The following is a 21772-nucleotide window of genomic DNA, read 5'->3' on the forward strand; positions in this document are numbered from 1 at the left end:
CCCCCCTCCTCACACACACCCCCTCCTCACACACACACCCCTCCTCACACACACCCCCCCTCCTCACACACCCCCCTCCTCACACGCTCAGGGACCCCGCGCCCCGCACCGCACGTGCCCGGCCCCCAACACCGCCCCCGAGGCACTTGCGGTCCCGACCGCATCTTGCGGGTGATGCGCGGGGTGCGGCGAGCCCGAGCCCCGTGCCTAAAGCGTTCTGGAAAGCTGTAGTTATTGAACTGAGGATTTTTGCAAGGAGAGGAGGAAGGGGAAAGGTGAGTATACGAAACAACAAGGTAAAAGTGTGGGGAGGGAGAAAGCACTGCTAAACTAATTCAACAAACAACTTTTCTGTACGGCTGATATTTTCACGTGTTAAATAAATAAATAAATAAATATCTGTTAAGACTTTCCCTGCAAACTTGTCATCCCCACCTTTGAAAATAAGTTCCCGTGCTGATATTTTTTCAGCCCCCGTTTCACATAAACACAACAAATCAGCCATGTTTGTAAATTAAATGAGTTCTCTCCTCAGTTGTTAAACTATGAGGTTGATTACTTTTTGTCCCATAGGAAATCTTTTCTGCTTTTTAATAATCAGCTACCTCATGAAACTAGCATAAAATGTAGCAAAAAGGTTGTAGAGATTTCTCAAGATAAACACATTTATTCAGTACATCAGGAAAGTTCATCTCCTTTAGGCATTACTGCTTTATGGTTTGTCAGGTCACAAAGCTCATATCTACAATACTCTTTAATGAATATTTCAAGGAAGGTGCAGCAGGGAACACTTTCCTGGGAAAAGAATTCTATGCCAAAAATTGGTTAAGGCAGGGGAATTTTAGTCAACAAATACCATCTCTCAAATGCGAAATCCCTCTTTTTTAAGAAAAGAAAGTAAGCTTGTTTAAAAAATGCTGTTTATTTTTTTGGAAAACCTTGTGCCCTTCTCTGTGGTATTGCATTAAAAACCATATTTCAAAATACAATAATATGTGTGAGTTGCATGAGTAGAGTTAGGCTGCAAGTGCATTCTTCAAATTGTGGGCAGCTGTTTGCAGAGTTTGGACTTCAGCTTGGTTGGCTGGGGATTTTTTGATTGATCAAAGAAGTCAGGGAAGTCAGGAAACTCAGGAAAATAATAGTAAGTTACATATTTTATATAAAAGCAATTTTTTATCATGTAACTCAGAGTTATGAGTTATACTTGAGAAAGTATAGCAATGTTTATATTCAAAACATAGGCAAAGAAAAAAAATCTATGGGTCAAGGAGATATAAAATGAAAAATTTCTGCCATAAAACCTTATCAAAGGCCTTTGAGCCTGAAAATAAATAACACTCCACATCTGTCCCTTCCAAAAGATCCATTCTTTGCTCACACCAGGAACTTCTTAAATTTCAGGACAGGCAAGGAGGAGCAAAGCAAAACATCTGTGGAGAGTAAAGTCAACAAATTTCAAGAGCCAAAGTGTCGTTTGTTCTAAAATCATAGAGGTCAGGTTAAGGAATCCTCTGTGCAGGATCATAAGTACCAGTTGGGAGCCAAGTACAAAGGAAAGAGAAAGAGGGAGCATCTGCGCAACATAAAATCTGCCAGTTTAATGTTTTATGATCAGTTTAACCATTTATTCAAGTAACAGCAAGCTGAAGAGTACTATCTCGCAGCCATGAAATGATAAGAGCCAGTTTACTATTACATGTATTTATCCTCATCAGAATATTCCACAAGAGCTAGAAAATACAAAATGCAATCCCTCTCTGGACTTTATCATCTGACTTGGTTATTATAGTTTAACTAAACATCTCTATACAACTAAAACAGCCACCATCTAATTAGTTTGCAGGAGGATATCACCGTTGTTCAGTGCCCATTATAATCATTTCCTAGGAAAATGGATCCTTCTCAAATTTCATTTCAGTATGTACATTCTTGGAGAAGAGGATTACTGTGTTTTCTATTGTTCCTTTTCCCCCAGTTCATTGCTGGTATTACAAAAAACCAGGCAATCAGAAGGATCCTCTTTTCAAGGTATGGCGCCATTAATATAATTTTTTCCTAACATAGTTTTCTAATGAGCTTTGAGTGATTATGAAGATAGAGGAGAATTTCAGCTTCTTAAGCAGGTGTAACTTCACATTTACACCGAGCAAGTGCATCGGGTATTGCAAGTTGAAGATTAGAAATTTCTTAGTCTTTGACAAACCAACCCAATGAGAAAATGGAATGCCGTGGTACAGGTAAGACCACGAATGAGTGAAGAAACGTGCGCAAGAATGAAAGGATTTTAGGGCACTTTTGTGCGTGTTTATACATTCCCTGGAAACCATCTGCACAAACAGAAACTATGAATGCTACTATATCATATATGCATAAGATAGCTAGTAGAACTACACATTCAAATAGTGCAGGAGACATCTATATTTAGAAAAATTAAATTGCTGCTGCTCCAGCTTCACTTGAAAGAGAGACAGAGATTGCACAGACTTTAGGAACAGTGATATCTGAATGCCTCACACTTACTGGTCTTGCTAATTAAAACAAAACAAAACAAGCAAGCAAATTTGAAATGTAAGACAAGATCTGTAAATACCCAGAAAAATACTCAGAGACGTGGTTATAGGGAATTTCTTAAAATCTCATTTTCTCTCTGATGTATTTTCATTAATTACTTTTGTCTTAAGGACTGTTTCAATTGGAAAGAAATAGAAAATCCTGATATTTAGGATGATGTAGCACAAAGCGAATATGTTAATCCAACCATCCAACAGATAACAACCTATGGACAAAAACATTGCCGTTGGCAAAACCAGAGGTTTGGGAGAGCTCAAAACGGAGAAAACCCAAATACAGACTCTGAATAGAACCACTCTGCTATCCTGCACCTAAGTAAACTCCAAGAGAGCACCAATTATGTTTTTTCAGCTTTTGTCTGTGTTGCTGCGCTAAAGGCAGAGCTATTGTGTTAATGTCAGGTTCCCTTCAGGCCCCTCAGGAGCATGAGGTCACCTCCTGACCCCAGAGGGCAGCAGGGGCACTCACAGCTGTCAGCGGTGCTGTGCTTTTCCTCATCCATAACGTTTAATAACTTGCATGTCCCACCATCCCACCTTACCATCCATCCCACTCCCAATGCGTTTAGGGACATTTCTACACTGTGAACATCACTGATGCAATAGCTGCTGGAATTGGGGTAGGGAATTTGGAATAGTTTCCAGAAGGAGGTATACTGTTATAACCAGTTGACAAACACACCCAGAGCTGCATCAAAAGCCTAAATAAGATTTTTATCTGTAGCTGTACTGTACAACAAAGAGTTTCTAATTTTTAGCTGGTTTTTGTTGGGCTTTTTACACATACTTGCAATCCATTCTGCCTCTCTGCCTCATTATCTCATAAGCACCACCCAAGTGTTCTGAAAAAGCATTTTGGAAATGATTATCACTTGTAATCAGAGGTAAAAACAATACAATAAACTGCCTGTCTGCTGCTAATATAAACATTCAGTCACTACTAAAAGCTGGTTTAGATAACTCTTCAGCTGTTCCCCAGAACACTTCAAGTATATTTCTCCCTCCCTCAGAGAAGTACGTCCAGAGGTTAATAAATCTGAGCTGTGACAGACTAAAGAGAGGAGTAAATTCAAAGCAAAAAGCTCTTCACAGCACACCCTGCCCACAACTTCCTCTCAACAGAGACACTACCTCAGCAGCTTGACAGGCTGGAAGTGCAACCCAAGAAAAGAGATGTAGGCCAGGACATCTTCCAGGTTCCTCCTGGTATTCCTCAGCTGGTAGCCTGATAGTCTGCTTCAGCAGCAAAAGTCCGTGCCCTTTCTATTCCTGAAAGTTATTTCAAGCTGTAATTTGAAATCCATGTTATTTGTCTCTAAGATGACAAAGGCTTCCATGAGGATTCAAGAAAAACTGCTGTTTCAGAGGAGTCTGCAAAACAGCTGCTCCAGGAGTGTGCACAAAGCTGTCATAGGCCAGTGGAAAAGGCACAAGCAAATTGAGTGCCTCCTGCCTAGCCAGAAAAGACACCAAGTCAGCTGTGCCCAAGTGCAATGTCCCGCAAAGGCTTGCCTGCTTCATGGTACAAGCTTCACTGACTTCAGGAGGTGCCTGGACTGAAGTGCTCACTAGAGAGGAGGGCTGGCTTTGGAGAAAAGCAGGAGCTCCAGGACAGTCTGGATGCCACAAAGAGGGAGCAGAACAAACCAGGAAACTGTGTAAATTCATACTTCTCTCAGAACCCTAACTGCCGTAACACAGAGGATTTTTAAAGCTTGGGCTATCACCCATGCCTGATACACGGCCCCATGTTCATACACGTCCATGTCCCTCACTCTGACAGCACCTAGGATTAGTGGTACCCTTCATCCAGCTTTCCAGGGGCTGTGAACAGTCAGTCACCCTCCTATTACCAGACGTAATCTATCCCAGGAGCTAAAGGCAGAGGGTCCAGCCACCTCCTGTCAGGCTGCTCAGAAGAAGGTACCAAGCAAAGAGGTCAAAAGCCCTGCCAAGAAGGAGATGTGGACAGGAATTAGGAGCACACAGAAGCATCATCACTGCTTGGTTGTGCAGGGTCCTTCCCCAGTTTAAATAAGAAAGGCACAACAGGTATTAGCATAATAAAAGTGCTTTAATAATAAAACACTAATAAGAAGAGGAATATAGACTGTAATTCCTAGATCTCGTCATCCTGGGAGCCCTGCTTTGATGCAGCATTGGATAGACCCAATGAAATGAGTGCAGTTGCTTCAGATTCTCTGTTTTGAAATTGAATACAGAAGTATTTCCTTATATTGTGGTAAGTACCTCACATGCCTGTGTTGTGCCTATGCACCTGACTATAGAGACACTGCTTGTAGCTGGTCTCTTCGTGGCTCTCAAAGCAGGAGATGCAGACAGCAAGAGATACTGGGTAACTCAAAGCTGTTCCTGCAAAGGGTGGCATGGTTTGTGCGAAAAACGAGGTTCACTCTCCTGTTAGAATTTAAAGAGTTTAATATAAAGACAATAAGAGACACATAAAATAAAGCAAAGGGATAACGGCCGGGTGCCTTGGTGCTCTGCCAAGAGCGCACCTGATGCTAGAGGCGAGTCCTTTTTATACCATTTTTACTGTCTGTTCTCTATTCATATTAAAACTTTTCCTGGAGCTGTTCTGCATGGCCACTCCTTGGTTCCGCCTTTTTAGAGCATGCATAGTCTTCTCCCTTGTGGTTTTATTTCTTTTGATTCTTGGGGTTGGGCCCGCTAGGTAAGAGTCGATGGTAGGGTGGATCTCTTAATTCTCCAGGCAGTCAGGGCTGATTGCAGCTTTGGGCCTCTTTGCCCCCCGGGCAGAGCGGTGATAAGGGCTCTCGGACTCTCCTGGCCGCTCGTTCTCCGGTTGCAGTAGCCTTTGGGCCCTTTTGTTCTCTGGACAAAGTGTTGATTAGCAGCTTCTTGGGCCTCATCCTCTGCTCGCTTGGAGGTTATCTTAATTGCTCACACTCGCTAACATTCTTGCTAAAATGAGAGAAAACTACATCCACACAGCAAAAAGCATTTCTAACGTTATATAATATCTACCTTAATACTTTGCGAGCAGCCAATACTATAATATATGTTTATAACAATTGGTTTCTGCTGTCGTCCTGCTTGAATAGATTCATTGGCATCAATGATGTTGAAGGCAAGTCTTGGCATATTTTCTGTAATACAGGTCACATGCTGGAAATTGTGGTTATTATCCAACAGGACTGACTGTATTATGGCAAATACACTCCTCCCCAAAAGATCACAGTGAATTAACATTAATTTTTCTTTTGTTGAAAAAATGGAACCAATAGGCAATAGCGAATACAATATTGTCACTACAGGTAATCAGCAACTACCCTTCCATAATGCTCTTCCAAGTCTGGGCATGAGACTCTTCCTTATGTTTCGATTAAACTTTACAAGAGATTGAAGGCTTCAGTAGCCCATCCAGGCTAAAGAATGACCACAGTAAAGTTCACAAGAGACATCTATAACATGAAGAACAAATGTTAACAGCATTGTAGGGGTTTTAGGAGTTCTCCTATTTTTTTTTTCTGTTAAAGGAATTCTCCCCATACGTGTTGCTAGGGGGACAAATGGCTGCATACTTAAGAAAAACGAAGAGCTAGCCGGGGGGTGGGGTGCATCTGGCTACTCTTTTGTTTCACCTGCGTGTGCAGTTAGTCGGTCCCGAATGCTGGAGAGGGAGGCTGTTTTTCGTCAGCTGCTTTTCCTTCTGTGGAGAAAAAACCCAGGATCCCCAGCCCACCTTCCCTGCCCCGCTGGGAGCCGGGCCGTGGCCGCCCTGCCCCGCCGCTGCTTCGAGCCTTCGCTGCATTGTAGCCGTGCTCGACGTGCCTTCCCAGACCTCCAGGGGTTTCCCACCTGGAAAGTCTGGATACATCTCGTCTGCCACCCGGGATTTGTGCTCGTTCCTGCCGTTCCAGCCTGCCATTCCAGCCTGCTGTTCCCGAGGGTCCGGCCGGACATTGGGATCAGCTGCCCAGGGGTTTGTGAAGCCTTTGTTCCATCTTTTCCCAGGATCCCAGGCCGCCATTGCCGCGTGCTCCCCGAGCTCGCTCCGGAGCGCCCCCTGCAGCCGCGGGGGAACCATCGCACCTGCCCTGCTCACCGGGAGCCGCCAGCGCCCCTGCCGGCTGCGAGCGGAACTGCACCCGAGGGGAAAGGGCCCGACAGCCGAGAAGGCTGGGACTGGGTTTGTGATTGTTTGCTGTTACTGCCAGAGTTATTGCTGTTTGTTTGACTGGTTATACACATATAGATAGATAATAGTAAAGAACTGTTATTCCTATTTCCCACGTCTTTGCCTCAAAGCCCCTTGATTTCAAAATTATAATAACTCGGAGGGAAAGGGGGTCGCATCTGCCGTTCCAAGGGGGGCTCCTGCCTTCCTTAGCAGACACCTGTCTTTCAAACCAAGACAAGCATGAAAAATCTTACTGTTCCTCTCCAAAATGATCTTGTGGGAAAGACTTGTGGAACTTGAAGGATCCAAACCCCTCACTTCCAGATTGTATTACAAAGCAGTGAGAATATGACTTGGCCTTCACAGAGATGTGCAAGCTAAATGGCATTTAATTTATGCTCCTAACATCTCAGTTCTGAGTGGATTGAGAATTTATAATTTAGCTCATACTTTTAAACCACAATTAATTTGTGGGAGCAGTTGGAGTTTGTGGACAATTTTTGCTTCCTTATTATTTTGCAAAAAATATTAAATAGGAGTTAATCAGTTAATCACACCCTCTGATCTTTTCTTCAGTGATTTCACATTTCTTTTCAAGTGTAGTCGGGTATGCAGTTGGGAAAAGATCTGTAGGACACCAGTGTTGTTCTGGTGGTTGATCTTTTACTGGCAAGTGGTGAGATTTTCCTGCTCAGAGGATACACCTGCCTATGCAAAAAAATCTGTGTTAAAGGATCTTGGTGTGAAATTAACAAGGATTCATTACCTTTTTTTTTTTTTGTAGATTATATAGAGATAATGCAAGAAATAAAACTTCAAGAAGGCATAAGATGAAAGCCAAGATCTTAAATATGTGGCCTTAGTCCAACTTGTGGAACAATGAACAGATCCAGTTGTCTTCTGAAGCTTTTAAAATTAAGTAATTTATTTATATGCTTAAACACGAATTTGATGTCAGCTTTAAGCTTCTGTTATAGAAATTTGCCATAGAATCCAATTCAAGAGGCAATTTAACTTTATTAATGTGGGAGGAAATGTGAGCATAATGTGAGCTATTTTTTAACCTTAACTGCCATTCCTGCTATTGCAAGAAAGTGCCTTGCACCTATCTGGAATGCCATTATTAGCAAACTAAATAATTTATCACTTCCAATTTACAAGAAATTAGTCCTGCCTAAAACTAAAACCAGAAGCCATTTAAAAAATAATAATTCAAAAATTTATTTCGGGTTCCTAATTTGAGGAACGGTAGGAGTGTCCCAATGTGTGGTTCAGAGAGCATTATTTTAAAACCAGAACCAACTTTTCCTGTCTATAAAAGCAGGTGACTGTGCTTTGCTGCTACCTTATGGGCACCCTTACATGTGTTTTAACTCAATTTTCACAAGTGGATAAAAGTGGGAAATTGTGAAATGGAAATCTCTGTGCTTCACCTTTTTAATGCTATTAGAGACATCCTCTACTATTCAAACATTACCATTAATATATAGAATGGAAACAGAGTTAACACATTTTATCTTTGAAATGAACTCTGCATTATTTGAAGTGTATGATTTTTGAATTAAATACTCTTACATTTAACTAACTACAGGTAGTTATGGGATCAGTCTTTAAGCTGTGTTGAGAGAATAGCCTGACTTGGAAAATAGGGGAAATCAGATGCGTTATTATTCATAAATAAATAAATATGGCGAAAGGACAAAGTTTATGGGGCAATCTAAGGTTAATACCTGTCGAGTGAAATTGCACTAAGTAGAACTTATTTTTGGATTCCCTATCTACCTACATAGCTATCCACAGTGCAAAGTCTGTGTTAAATGCTGTTGAGGCTGGCAGTAGTGTTTGCTGTGTCTTTTGTGCTGTGTAAACAAAGGCTCATCACTGAAGACGAAGTCTAACAGTTTTTAATATGTAGTGAGGTATTGGCTCCACTTTAGAAAGAATTATAATTAAAAATTTATGAGGTATTGGAAATGTTTAGAATCTGAATTGCACAGTGAAAAGATATGCAGTGTGTCTCAGTGCCTACATAAATATTATACACATGATGGATGGATCGTCAGGCTGTATTTACTAAGGTGACTGTTTCTGTGTAAATTCCAGCGCTAATTAGAGGTTTGTTTTGGAGAACAAGACACAAAGCCAATCAGTTTGATGAGCTGAGAGATTAGGAGCTGAGCTCTCTAGCTGTCTTTGACTTCAATCAAGAAATGCTTGTGTTTAAACAAATGAAAACATTACCAAACTTTAGTCAATGATGATTTTAAGTGACACTGCAGTGCTGGATTTACTGTTCCTGGATTCCTCCCTGCATATTTCTGGTGGCCTGCAGGGAGCAAGCAAAGGTAGTGTCCTGTGAGAGGTAATTAAAATTCTTCCCCATCTGCAAAAACTTTCTTCTTTTTCCCCTTTCCCTTCCACTGCTCTGCAGCCCAAGGCAACCCCACCACAGGTACTCTCAGGAATGTGCAAATATCTGGTATGAGACTCCATCAGCCTGAAGATAATGTTTGTATATCTCATCTTGAGCTGCCCACAAAGCCATCGTTGTCTCTCTTTTTTTTTTTTTTAGCTTTCCTCATGTGTAAAAGCAAGGAAAAAACCCCTGACAGGTATCTCATGCAGAGTAAAATGAAGCAATTTTTTTCTTTTCTTTTTTTTTCCCCTTAGAGTATTTTGTAAATGATATAGAGGAACATGAAAAAAATACCTATTACTGCTGTAGGATTGTTGATAAAATATCAAGAACTACAGCAGATTGGAAGTTGTTCTGACAAAGACTGACCAAATACAAGCCAACTATAAAATAAACATAGGTAAGCATATAGAGTTTATACTGTGATTTTGGGGGAACACTTTTTATTATAACATTTCCAAATTACTCTATGATCTCTGTAAGCTGATGACACAAACAACATGTAAGACTGAATTAATTGGCATGGCAATGAAGCCACAAATTCAAGACCCTAGAGGAAAAAACCCCAAACTTTAAATCCCAAACCAACAACACATAGGCTAAAAACTTTCCAGAGGGGTTGGGGTTTTTTCACAGAATCATAGAATCATCCAATTGTTAAGGCTGGAAAAGACCTTTAAGATCACCAATCATCAACCTAGCACCATGTTCACCATTGAGCCATGTCTCAAATGCCATATCCACAAGTTTTTTGAAAACTTTCAGGGATGGTGGCTCCATCCCTTCCCTGGGCAGTCTGTTCTGATGCTTTACAACACATTCCATGGAAAAAAAAATTCTTGATAACTAAACCTCCCTTGGCACAACTTGAGCCCATTTCTTCTCGTCCTGTCACTTGTTACCTGAGAAATGAGACTGACCCCACCTCACTGCAGCCTCCTTTCAGGTAGCTGTAGAGTGATAAGGTTCCCCCAAGCCTCCTTTTCTTTCAGGCTAAAGAACCCCAGCACCCACAGCTGCTCCTCATAGAATTTGTGCTCCAGACCCTTTACAAGTTCCCTTGCCCTTCCTTCTCTGGATTTACTCCAGAGCCTCGATGTCTTTCTTGTGGTGGGATCCCAGAAGAGAACACATATATCTTTTTGCTTCATGGGGAAATCAGATGGCTTATTAATTCATAAATGAATAAATATGGGCAAAAGGACAAAGTTTATGGGGCAGTCTTATTTTAAGTATTGAAGCTTTTGCACTGGCTCAATTTTCAGACACTGATAAGTTATTTGTGACGAGGCTGTGCCTTGGTGCATTGTATTCTTACAGGGTTCTTAATCAAATTTTTAGTACTAATACAAAAATACATGTATTTTAAAAGTAGAGAACTACTTAAAACACATTAAAGATTAAATGCTTGTAATATACCATAAATATTTAAACCAAGAAATATAAACTACTGTTAATCAATTTAATATAGTTTCACTGTCCAGACCTGCGAAAAGCTTGCTACATAGCAAAAGCTTCAGTCAGCTCCAAGTGTTCCTGATTTTATTCTGCAGCATTTAAGGCAGCCACAGGATGGCACTGTAAAACTGCAAGTCAAAACCTCGAACTCCTTTCCTGCTAACACCCACTTCAACGTGCTAATTGACATCAGTGCAACCAGTAGTCACAAGGCAGATTCCACCAGCTTACTCTTTAATGGTAATTTTTTTTTTTTCCCCCCACACCTTTCCCAAAGCATATCAGCAACCCCACGTTCAGGTTCTTGCAGACCCTGCTGCAGGCAGGGCCTTGGAACTGGTGGCATCTAAAGAGTGGCTGGCCAGGTCTGGATGCTTCAGGCAGGCAAAACAGCCACTATGATGGAAAAAAATTATGAGACAGGCTGTCTGTAGGGGAGTTTTTCTACTCTTGAACTGTTTAACATTAGCTTATTTCATAAAGCATGGAGCTTATTTACTCATTTTACATATTTATTAATTTATTTTTCACCACCTGATGTAACTTATCAGCTGTGTGAGTGTCCTCATCATGCATATAGTGCCCAAAGATTGACAGTATCAGGCTTATTTCACACACTGTTCCCTGATATATTTCTACAAGAAGCAGAGTCCAGAGAAGGTTGCAAAAGTGTGAATGGGAGAGGGGTATAGGTGCTGGAGCTGATGTGCAAGGTTGAAAATTATTTTGAGTACAATGGCTGCCTCTTGGCTGTAGCATTTCACTACATTTAAGGGCATGTTTTCTATCTTTTGCTTTGTTTAAATGCCACATTACCCTCATCCCTTTGAAAAATAACTTTCATGGAGCCATTTGTTCCTTAAAATTTTCTGATATTGGGCTCCTCCTGAACTACCTTATTTGCATTTGAAAAGTAGGACACCTTCAAAGTTCATGGGTTTAATTGCTTTGCCAAGGTAATGGGTTTAACTTTTATATATTGTATGTAATATGGTGTAATACTGACGAAATAATAAATTCCACATCCCATCCTGAAGCAAATCTCTCATTAAAGTCAGTTTGAACTTTACCACAAAAAAACCCTAAAATTGAATAACTGAGCCTGGAATTTGGAATTACCATATGCCAGACTTGCAGCAGCGACTGCAGCAAAGCCAACAAAATCCAAAGAATTTGCTTGAGATCAAATCTTTTGCTAGCAGTAAATAATTAATAGGCAATTGTTACTGAAAAACTATATATTATCTAGGGAAGCTAATAGTTGTTCAGTTTAAATTCTTTTTTTTCCCTCTAATACATATTTTAAAACACTTGTCTTTAAAATAAAGTTAATTTTTGTGTCCATGTGAATCGGCTACACATTGTGACAGAGCCTTTCCAAGAATATCTGAAACATAACAGCTATCATGACAATTTTCAATAAATCATTTCTGGCTGGGAGTCTCAGAGGAAGAGAAACTAAATGATGATTGAATTATCCTTCTATCTCTAAAAGCGATCTTTCTGAATCAGGACTGAGGCACTGTGAGGAAATAGGTTTAGAGCAATAATATTTCTGTTTTCATGATTACCCCGTTCTCTGAAGAGCCAATGTACCAAATTTCTACTTTATAGATGAGATTTCACAGGGCAGAGTTATAAAATGGCCAGTGACTCAATGAAGAGATTGGGGTACAGGATAGTGGTAGCGATACACCACCTGAACTCCTCTTGCAGAAGTGCTGGAGGTGCAGGAATGCGCCTGGTTTGGTACCAAAGGCAGTGTGACCTGCATACAGGGCACATAAACTGGGAGTTACATGGCTAAACCAAGACTAACACCTCCGAAATAAAAGCTCCGGGTCACAAGTACCCAATGGCTCTGCCCCAGCTTCCTGACCATGTCTGTGCCACTGGGCAGAGCGTGTCTGCGCTGCCTGCTCTCTCTCTGGCCACGCTTTGCCATCTTCACCTCCAGAGGCAGGGGAGAAAGAGGCATCTATAATCAGGCTGTGTTTTAAAGGCAGGCCAGATGCTGCTTGTGGAGAAGTGTGCCCCTCTCTGGCCAGGGCTGAACACTTTTCAGCCACAGAAAGACGAACGTCTTCTTTCTGAGGCATCTCCAGTTCTGGAAACAACAAAGTAAGCACGTGCCATGGCTTTTTAGCTTTCCCAGAAAAGCTGTGAGGCTATGCTTCCTAGGCAGTCCTAATCCTACAAGAAGATCAAGTAACACATCCAGAGCCAGTGGCGGGCAATGCTGTAAGCTACCTAGGAATATTAAAGATCTCAGTTTCAAAATCTCTCTGAATAAGAGATACTCTGACAAAATGCCACAATATTATAAGAGACTTCAAATCTTATTTTTTGTCATCTGAATACAAGCACAATTTGAGTATCTTTTCCTGTAAGCAAACAATATTTCAGTAGTTTAATCACATCATCAGCTGAGACAATCTATCCTGAATTGTACATATAGTTTGATATATTTAAGCATCTATTCTTATATAATTGATGAAGTATTTCAATGACTCCTTTACACTCTACTAGGATGCTCAGTGGTTTAGAGAGAAGAAATCTCACGAAGGAATCTTGCAATCACAAGCCTTACAGAAGGCCTGGCTCCTATACTCCAGTGTCCCCTGCATGTTCCTTGAAAGTCTTTGAATTAATACCTTAAATATTTATACAGCTATTTGTTTTCCTAGCTTCTGTCAGGAACTAATGGGCTTTCCATTAATAAATTATATGATGTACACTTAATAACTTCAGCACTGTGTGCAAATCTCTGTTCAATGAAGATCTAGAGACTTGAGCAGATGTGTCTTATGTTACGTGTCTTACCTGCCACAACGACTGCACAAATTCAATAGATGTTGTACAGTTACTTGCCACTAAAATGCCAATGAAGAGTTTGAATTAAAGGAAATTAGCTGTTCAGGCATAGTTTTCCATTAATCAGTAGACAGAGCTCTTTCTAACTTCAGAAATAAGGAAGGGATGCAGAGATGTGATTGCAAGAGTCTGTAAGAAAGCCCCCCCATTTTTGACTTTGAGATGTGTGAATGCTTAAGATGCAAAGCCAGAGGGTCACATTCCAGCTAAAAACTAACAGGTGTGACTTCCAAAATAAACAGCATTGACTGACATTGATTCTGAATTTGGCCTGTTGTTTAGAAAATATTTTTGTCTAGTCAATGCCCCAGAATACAAAATAGCTTTACCTAGTCACAGTTATCTAAATGCAATAGATTGCATAAAAAAGTTATTTTTACATCTACAAAACATACATAGAACATAGTATAATGTTAATATAATTTTAATAATTATGTTGGAAATATATAATATATGTCTATACCATATGAAAATAATGGCCACCTGTAAAGAGATAAAGGTTTAGTTAAGTAGGTCCTGCCTTTCATAAACTCACGCTGGCTGGGCCTGATCCCTGGTTGGCCTGTGTATGCCACATGATGCCACTCAAATGTACTGCTCCATGTTTTTCCCTGGCACTGAGGTCAGACTGACAGGCTTGTACTTTTCCAGATCCTCCTTCCAGCCTGTCTTGTAGATGGGCTTACCTCTTGTCAATGGGGACCTCTCCAGAATAGAGGGATTTATATCACGTGTGTTCTTTATGTCTGAAACAAAGCCCATCTCTCAGCACTTGTGTTAGAAGACCCCAGATTGCCTAAATGTCTCAGGAAGTAAGTTTTCATCAGGGGCCACCCTTGCTTTCAGGTCAGCACAGAGCAGGAACTGGAGCTCTGCTGTTTCAAGTGTGGTGATGCCAAAGCTTAAACCTCAGCTGAGCTGTGCGGTGGAAACTGTGCTCCCTGGTGTCTTGAGAAGGATTCGCTATGGAGCACATAAGGAGGAGGCTGGAGTTAGTGCTGCAGTGTCTTGCCTAATTCTATTTTTCTTTCTTTTTTTAAGCTGCAGTAGTAAAATTTAATACTTCCTACAAGCTGTACATACTGTAGTATAAGAAATATAGACTGCATATAGATTTGCACTGCAGTTCCAGCAGCTCGTTAAGAAAAACTGCCTCTGTAGCACTGTTGGTCACTGCTGGTCCATTCTCTGGTAAAAACATCAAAGGTGTTTGCTAGGCTGTCCCAATAAGAGCAAAGTGGGAAAAAAGTTTGCCAGGCTGTGAAATAAGAGAGAGAGACTGTTGGTCTACCACAGCTGATGTTCTCACAAATCAGTGGTGCACAGATGTGCTTACTACATAGAAATAGAATCTCACAAAATCAGTTAACATTTTTGTAGCAGATGTTATATGCTACACATGTCAACTCAAGATGACAGTCTCCTTAAATGCTTTCAGCGATTGCCTGGATAGTTCAATAAGTTGTCTGGATACCACTTCTGCAAGGATATGTTATGGCCTTATACTGCTGCTAATGGAGAATCCACCATAATTTATGATTTCTACCTTTACAGCATCTTTTTTCTTTCAAAGCACTTCTTTGAAAACTAATAAAGCATGTAAGCATTATAGTAATAGCTAAGATTTGTTTATGAGATTTGCAGGGTACAGTTTGAGTTGACACAAATAACATCTGTAACTAGACAATTATTGACCTTCCCAGGAGATTGATCCAGCAGCAATTATCAATATTTAGACAACACGCCATGTCCAGTGCGTTCCATTTTACCTGTGTCCATATCTGTACACATTGTTTTCCTAATTAGAAACAGAACAAGTTCTTGTGGCATTTGAGTCTTTCTGTATGAGGCCTGGCTGGTGCACACTCCTTTCAGCCCTGTCTTCAGCACCAAGTGCCTCAGAGGAAGGAAATGTACATCAAATTGGCAGCTCCTTAGGTTGTCCTCCAGTTTACAGTTTCCTAATCCTCAGCACCCACAGCCTGGCTCAGTCCCTGGGGCCTGAGATGTATTCTAGAGGCTTTGATAAGAACCAACAGGTGAAATCCTTCCCCCAAAAAATCTATATAATTCTCAAATCTGTTTGTTGCTTACCCAAATCTGTGCCCCCTTTTTTGCCGCACTTACCTGTGCTCTTTTTTCTTCCTGCACTTCTCACAGGGTTAGCAATTTACAGCAGCTTTGAGCAGCAAATCCCAATTCTCCCTGTTTAAATGCTGATTCAGAGTAATTATTGCTCTTGTGTGAGTGTAATTTAAGGGATAATCATACATCTTGCTGCTGCTTACATTCACCTTTTCCCTCTTGTTTAGGAAGAAGCCTTGTTCAGCACAAACATTCATACAACTCATATAGAAGAGGGCATATCCTTGACTTATCATCATCTGTGATTCTTTTCACTTGACAGGTTGAAAAATGTGTACACATATTTTCTCTGATGGTTCCCTTATCACTGTGGGCCTTCCTGAAGCTAAATCTGCTCAACCATTCAATTTTGATTCTGGAAGCAATGTTAAGGCCATTAGCTGTGTCCACATAAGGATGCTGTTATAAAACTTGACATGCTTATTAATCATAAATTCAGTAGACATTCTGCTTCAGTCTTTCTGGGGTCTGCTTATGCTTCATTTATGATGTAAAGTGGGGGTTTAGGGGGAAGGTGGTGTATTTTTAGATCAGTATTTATGTCAGGTAGCAGACAGTGTTTGGTATTTCCGTATCGCTTTCCACCCAAGGAAATGCACTTAGCTCTTTCCCACTTGCACATAGCTTGCTCCAGAGTGAGAGAGTGAAAAAGTACAGTTAGAGAAGTTCAAGAACAGGTGGCTGCAGACAAATGTTTGCTCTGCCTTATCAGTGGGGGACTAGCACCATTCCTTTTCCCCCATATATTACCATTTATTATTTCTGTATCATGATACCATCATTTAAGGGGGAGGTAAAACCATCATATTAGAATCACTTTTCTTGCTGCTCAATTCCACTAGTGGCTTTTAAAGTGAAGCTGCCAAAATCTATATTCCTGAAATGTTACTTGTCTAAACCCATTGAACACCAGTGGTTTCCAGACTGCTGGTTAAATGCATCTGAGAACAATAATTTTTGGAATGCCAAACTGACTGAATTAAGACATTTGTAACATATTGTATATTCAGCCTGGGCTCATGAAATGGCTTAGCAAAGATCATTAGCCTTGGAAAACTAGAATGCATTTCCATGAAAGAGGGAAGGAAATAGACTGTAACCTTCTGCTAGCATCTGCCAGCACATTGCTCTGAGCCCACCAGCCCAGGTCATGTCTGCACTCAGCCCTGGCTAAAGATAAGATTTCTTGTCATCTGCAAATCTGTTATAATTGCACTTTCCTCTAATTGCCTACATTTGTTCAAATCTAGTAAACTAAAAGTGAAATGCAGTGAGGCAGAAAATGTGGAGATCAGCACCAAAGATAATATGAATGCAGTGGCCTGTGAACCAAGGCTCCTGAATTTTGCACATGTAGGGGAGTTGAAGACAGCAGAAGAAGAGGTCAGATTTAAGACCACAATATGGGAAGGGACAATATGGGTCGCCATGTCTAGTCTCCAATCTCACAGGCAACCATATCATAGAATTACTTTCATCAGTTTTTTGAGCTCTGCGTGTAGTAATGACCAATGCACAGGCTGACACTGTTGTTTCAAACCCTCTGCAAATATTGCTTGTCATCTTCCCTGGTCCAGGAAGATATGATTAAAAATAAAATACCTCAGCTTCTTACCCTGCTCACCCCAATCCAACTTCCTATTTTAATTCATTTCTAAATGCCATTTGCAATCCTTTTGAGCCACACATCATTTTCCACCTTTTTGAAAAAGCTTACCTTGTTGTTAGCCGACCTGGCCACATATCAGAGCATCAGTGCTCCCCTTCCACTTACCTGCACGGCTGCCGAATGTGCTGTCATTCCACCTCAGGTGGAATCATTAACTACAAGATCCTGTCTTCTCACAGTCCAGTAAGTGCTGAAACCCTGTGGCTGTACACCACAATTAATCTCTTCTGATGTTCAGGTACAGAACAGATTCGTGTTTGATTCTCTATTGGGAAGTTGCTCATTAGAGGTTGTAAAATAAGAGAGGACAATTATGGGTGGGCCTTTCTTTTCCTTTTTCCTTTTGCTTGTACTTGGGCGTATTTTTCGCTTTGATTTGCTCTGTTTTATTACTTTTAAGGTAGTTTTTTTATGCAAGTTGCTTTTCATGTGCTTTTTTCTCCTACTGAGCTATATCTTCTGCCTCCAGGCTGTGCTCTGTGTGATGTCCTCAGCTCCCCTTACCTGCAACTTTGCTCAGATCTCACCAGCTTTTGTTTGACCATACAGTGACCTGTATTATTTCATAACATTTTAAATATCACTGTCATACTAATAATGCCTAGATGTATTGCTTTACTGATTGCTTCAGAAATTTTATGTGTTCACTAAAGCCCTTTGAGCTAAGCATTCAATATGTTTCCTTAAATTAGAGCTTGGAAATTTAAAAGTCAAGCTATTAATTGTCGGCATTGAGTCTTCAAATGTCTAGAGGGATGTCTGCTCTTTCATTTGATAATGTCTCCGAAAAATCCCAAACTGAGACACTGGTATGTGTTTTAGGGAGTTTTAATTAGATTCTCTCATCATTTATCAGGCATATGAAGGTAAATGCAGAGTTTCTTCTTATATCAGTAAAATTTGTGTAAGAATTATGGATATGGGATTAAGGCTCCACAACAGCTTTGATTGAATTATTTCTTTTTTGCAATCATTTTTGTAATGGACTCTGGATGGAAATACCTAAACCCCTTCATACTGGGTCCCATTGATTTGCAGTACTGATTTACCAAATTTCATGAGGACTGAGATAAAAAGGACTTGTGCTTTCAACTGGAGAAGCATGCATTTATTTTATACACTAAATCAGGCACAAAGACCTGGATCACTTAGTGTTTCATAATATTTCTGAAGTAAGTTTTCAACTTCCCTCTGGCTTTTTCCAGCATTTTCAGATACACCTAAATGATTAGAATAAAAATGAGAGATATTGGTACAGCCGCAATGAATTATGCAATAGATAACGTTGAGTCATCTGGTCTTTATTGTGGCATACAAACTCTCATGGAGCCAAAACAGAGGCACATTGACATTGACTATGGATTGGAGAGAATTGCTGATTCTAAAAATTCTGTTAAAATCAGCATGTTGGCAGATTGAGCAAGGAGAATCTTAAAGACTGTTACTAGATAATGCTGAACGGATGGTCTTGCTTAAGTCCCATCTGTCTCTGAACTACAGGTACCTCAAGTAGGACCCCATGGAAATTCCTCTCTCCTCTTGGGACCCTAAGGGTTTTCTCTGCCTTTTGTTTCCAGAACAGAGGTTGGACTCAGATTCCTGAAATCTAGGCAACTACAACAACCCGTTAAACTTAGAATACTAAAACAGTCTTTGGAGGAGGAACTGGGAGTTTTGCCAGCAGCCCATAGAGTCATGCTTATTTTTGGACTCTCCACACACGTGGATGTTTAAGAAAACCCTGCTAATCTGAGCAACAGCTTTACAAGGGGTGGGGATATTCCCGTCATTCCAGAGTGACATGTAACCCCTGGGCACAAGATGCTTCAGAAAGCTGGGCATTGTACACCACAGGCAGCTGGACTGAATCTGTTCCAGGCACTGAAATAAGTCTGGAAGGACTTGAGGCGGGAAGGAAGGCGAGAAGGAAGGCAGGAAGGCAGGAAGGCAGGAAGGCAGGAAGGAAGGAAGGAAGGAAGGAAGGAAGGAAGGCCGGCCAACCGTGTAGGCATGTGATGGACACTTACATGATCTAACTGCTTCTGTGAGACAGGCCAAGAAACATGTCTTAATATATCAGATTAGATTTAGACAAGGAACTATCAGGCTGTCTCTTCTACTTTCCAAGAATTTCTCTTTTCTTATTACATATCCAAAATGTAGGAAAATGACCTTCAAGAGCTCTGTGGAAAAGAGTACCTGTGGCAGAGGGCATGTGGCAGCAGTTATAGTAAAAGTACTTCGTCCAGTTTGGACAATCTGCTCCAAATTTTTTTTCAAATTTATTCAGAAAGCCACAGCCTTTGAGCAGCATTTAGCAAACATCCATATTGCTACCAGACAGGTACAGGCTATTTTACAGAAATTTATGAATGTAGATGTGACTGCTCACAAATGTAGTGATGAAAAATAGAGCAGTGTATGCTTTCTATATTGCAATGCTATCCTCCATGTAATGACTTCAGATACATTTGTAACTGGTGTCAAATCTGTCACCACACTAGCCATAAGAGGAGGAGAAGGCTGAGTCATGAACACTGTGTGCAGATGGCTAAATAAAGCAGGGCAGAGCCCTCTGTGCAGTCCTGCAGGATGGTGGTGAGCCCTAGGGCACATCTGTGTGCTACACACCCCTTTTCCTGCAGAGTGGGCAAGCACCTACAGGAAGCAAGTTTTGATGCTGCCAGGGAGAACTGTCATGGGCACCAGGTGAAACAGGGCCCCAGAGAACATGGATGATGGCACAGTGTAGGATCACAGGTTGCCTCTGTTTATACAGACAGACAGACCAGCTGTTTGACTTGTGTACACATAGGGAAATTGTGGCAGAAGTAGGAGGTGGCAAACCAGTCATTCATGTATTTTCTGGAATTTCAAAATACTATGGCAAGTTTGCAAAAAAGGAATAAAACTTCCTGTAATCCCATGTCATAGAAGAATTGCTGCTATCCCTGACAATCAGGAGGAAGAGCCTGTCATTTCTAGGCTCGCTTACGCTCACAACCCCAAATCTCTCTTTTATATTTTTATACTACATTCAGTTCAAGCTTGTCTTCTGTCAAGAGGCCTGCAGAAAAATGAGCCCCTGCACAGGCAGTCATTCACCTCAAGGTCCAATTCTTCATGGGTCAGGCAATCCAGCAGCTCCACATGGGACCTTAATGAAACATTCCAAGAAAGCTCCAGGGACAAACAGTCATTAAAAGCTGTTAACAGCACCATAATTAAAAACAAATTAACAAGAAATCCGAAATTGCCTTAAGAATTGTTTCTGTCTTGTGTCACATCTCATAAATCTCAAATTACCATTGAAATTTGACTTAATATTTCAGAATAGCTGCAAGATCAACAAACCACTACAAAGTAGTTAAAACCCTACAAAATTTGCTTCCTTAGTACTACAACCAGAGGATTTCTCTGGCAGTCTGAATGGCACTGATACTTTTAAAACCCTTTATTTACTTCAGAGGAAAGAAATAGCAAAAGCAAAAACGGTTCAATAGCTGCAGCTGTATTTGTAATGAATATTTCTCCAGCATGACTGTTGTTTTCTGCTGAACTTGGAACAAGTTAACCCGTTTTAGCCAAATCATCCTTCCTGTCACAGGAATGGTTAGGTAGTTTCTGCATCCTCATTTAAACAGGTGTTTATTATGACCTAGGTAATGAATGAAATGAAAATTTCTTCCAAAAGAGTGTGGGTTGAATTTCCCAGCATTTTAGAAATGGTTATGCTTAAAGATTTAAAGAATTTCTTCTTATATTAATATATTTGTAAAGTTATTGAGACAGAGGAACTATATAAGGTTTTTCCTCCATACAGAACACAAAACTTGTTTCAAAATCAATTATGAACCTATATGTATATGATAATGAAACTATAGGTATCTATTGTAAGCTCAGTAATTTAAAAGACAATGACAGGATTGGTTTTGCAGCAAAAACAAAATTTCAACTCAGTGTGTCAAAATAGCTATGGTTTCATAAAAGGCCTGATGGTATCAGATATTTCATTAAAAGCTCACATCGTATGGAAAAGTAATTATGTGATGATCTCAACTTTGACTTAAAACCAATGCAATTGGTTTTATGGCAAGTCCTGCCTGGATGCAGAAAAAAGCTAGAAAGTGTTTCCCAAGTGCATTTTGCAGACTCAAAACCTGAAGACAAATAAAAGATCCCAAGGATAATAGACTTTAAAATTCCAGGTCTTTTGTGAACTCATCTTCAGGTTTTTTTAGGGCTGACAATCCTGATTCCTTAAGAAAAAAAAAAAATCTAATAATTTGCATTGTCAAAGAATGTCAGAAAATACAGCTTGTCATTTTTGTCAGCTTATCAGTTTTTTATCATTGTTAATAGTGCAGTTTCTTTTATTATATTGGTTAGACTACAAAGTTGTTACAACAAGCTTTGGGTTATTTTTTTCCCTTGCATGCTAACATTTTCTTTTAATCTACAAAGTACACTGT

This window comes from Corvus kubaryi, unplaced genomic scaffold (assembly GCF_017639235.1).
Source record: "Corvus kubaryi isolate FWS band 111438036 unplaced genomic scaffold, C.kubaryi_AGA036_p1.0 132, whole genome shotgun sequence".
Lineage (NCBI taxonomy): Eukaryota > Metazoa > Chordata > Aves > Passeriformes > Corvidae > Corvus > Corvus kubaryi.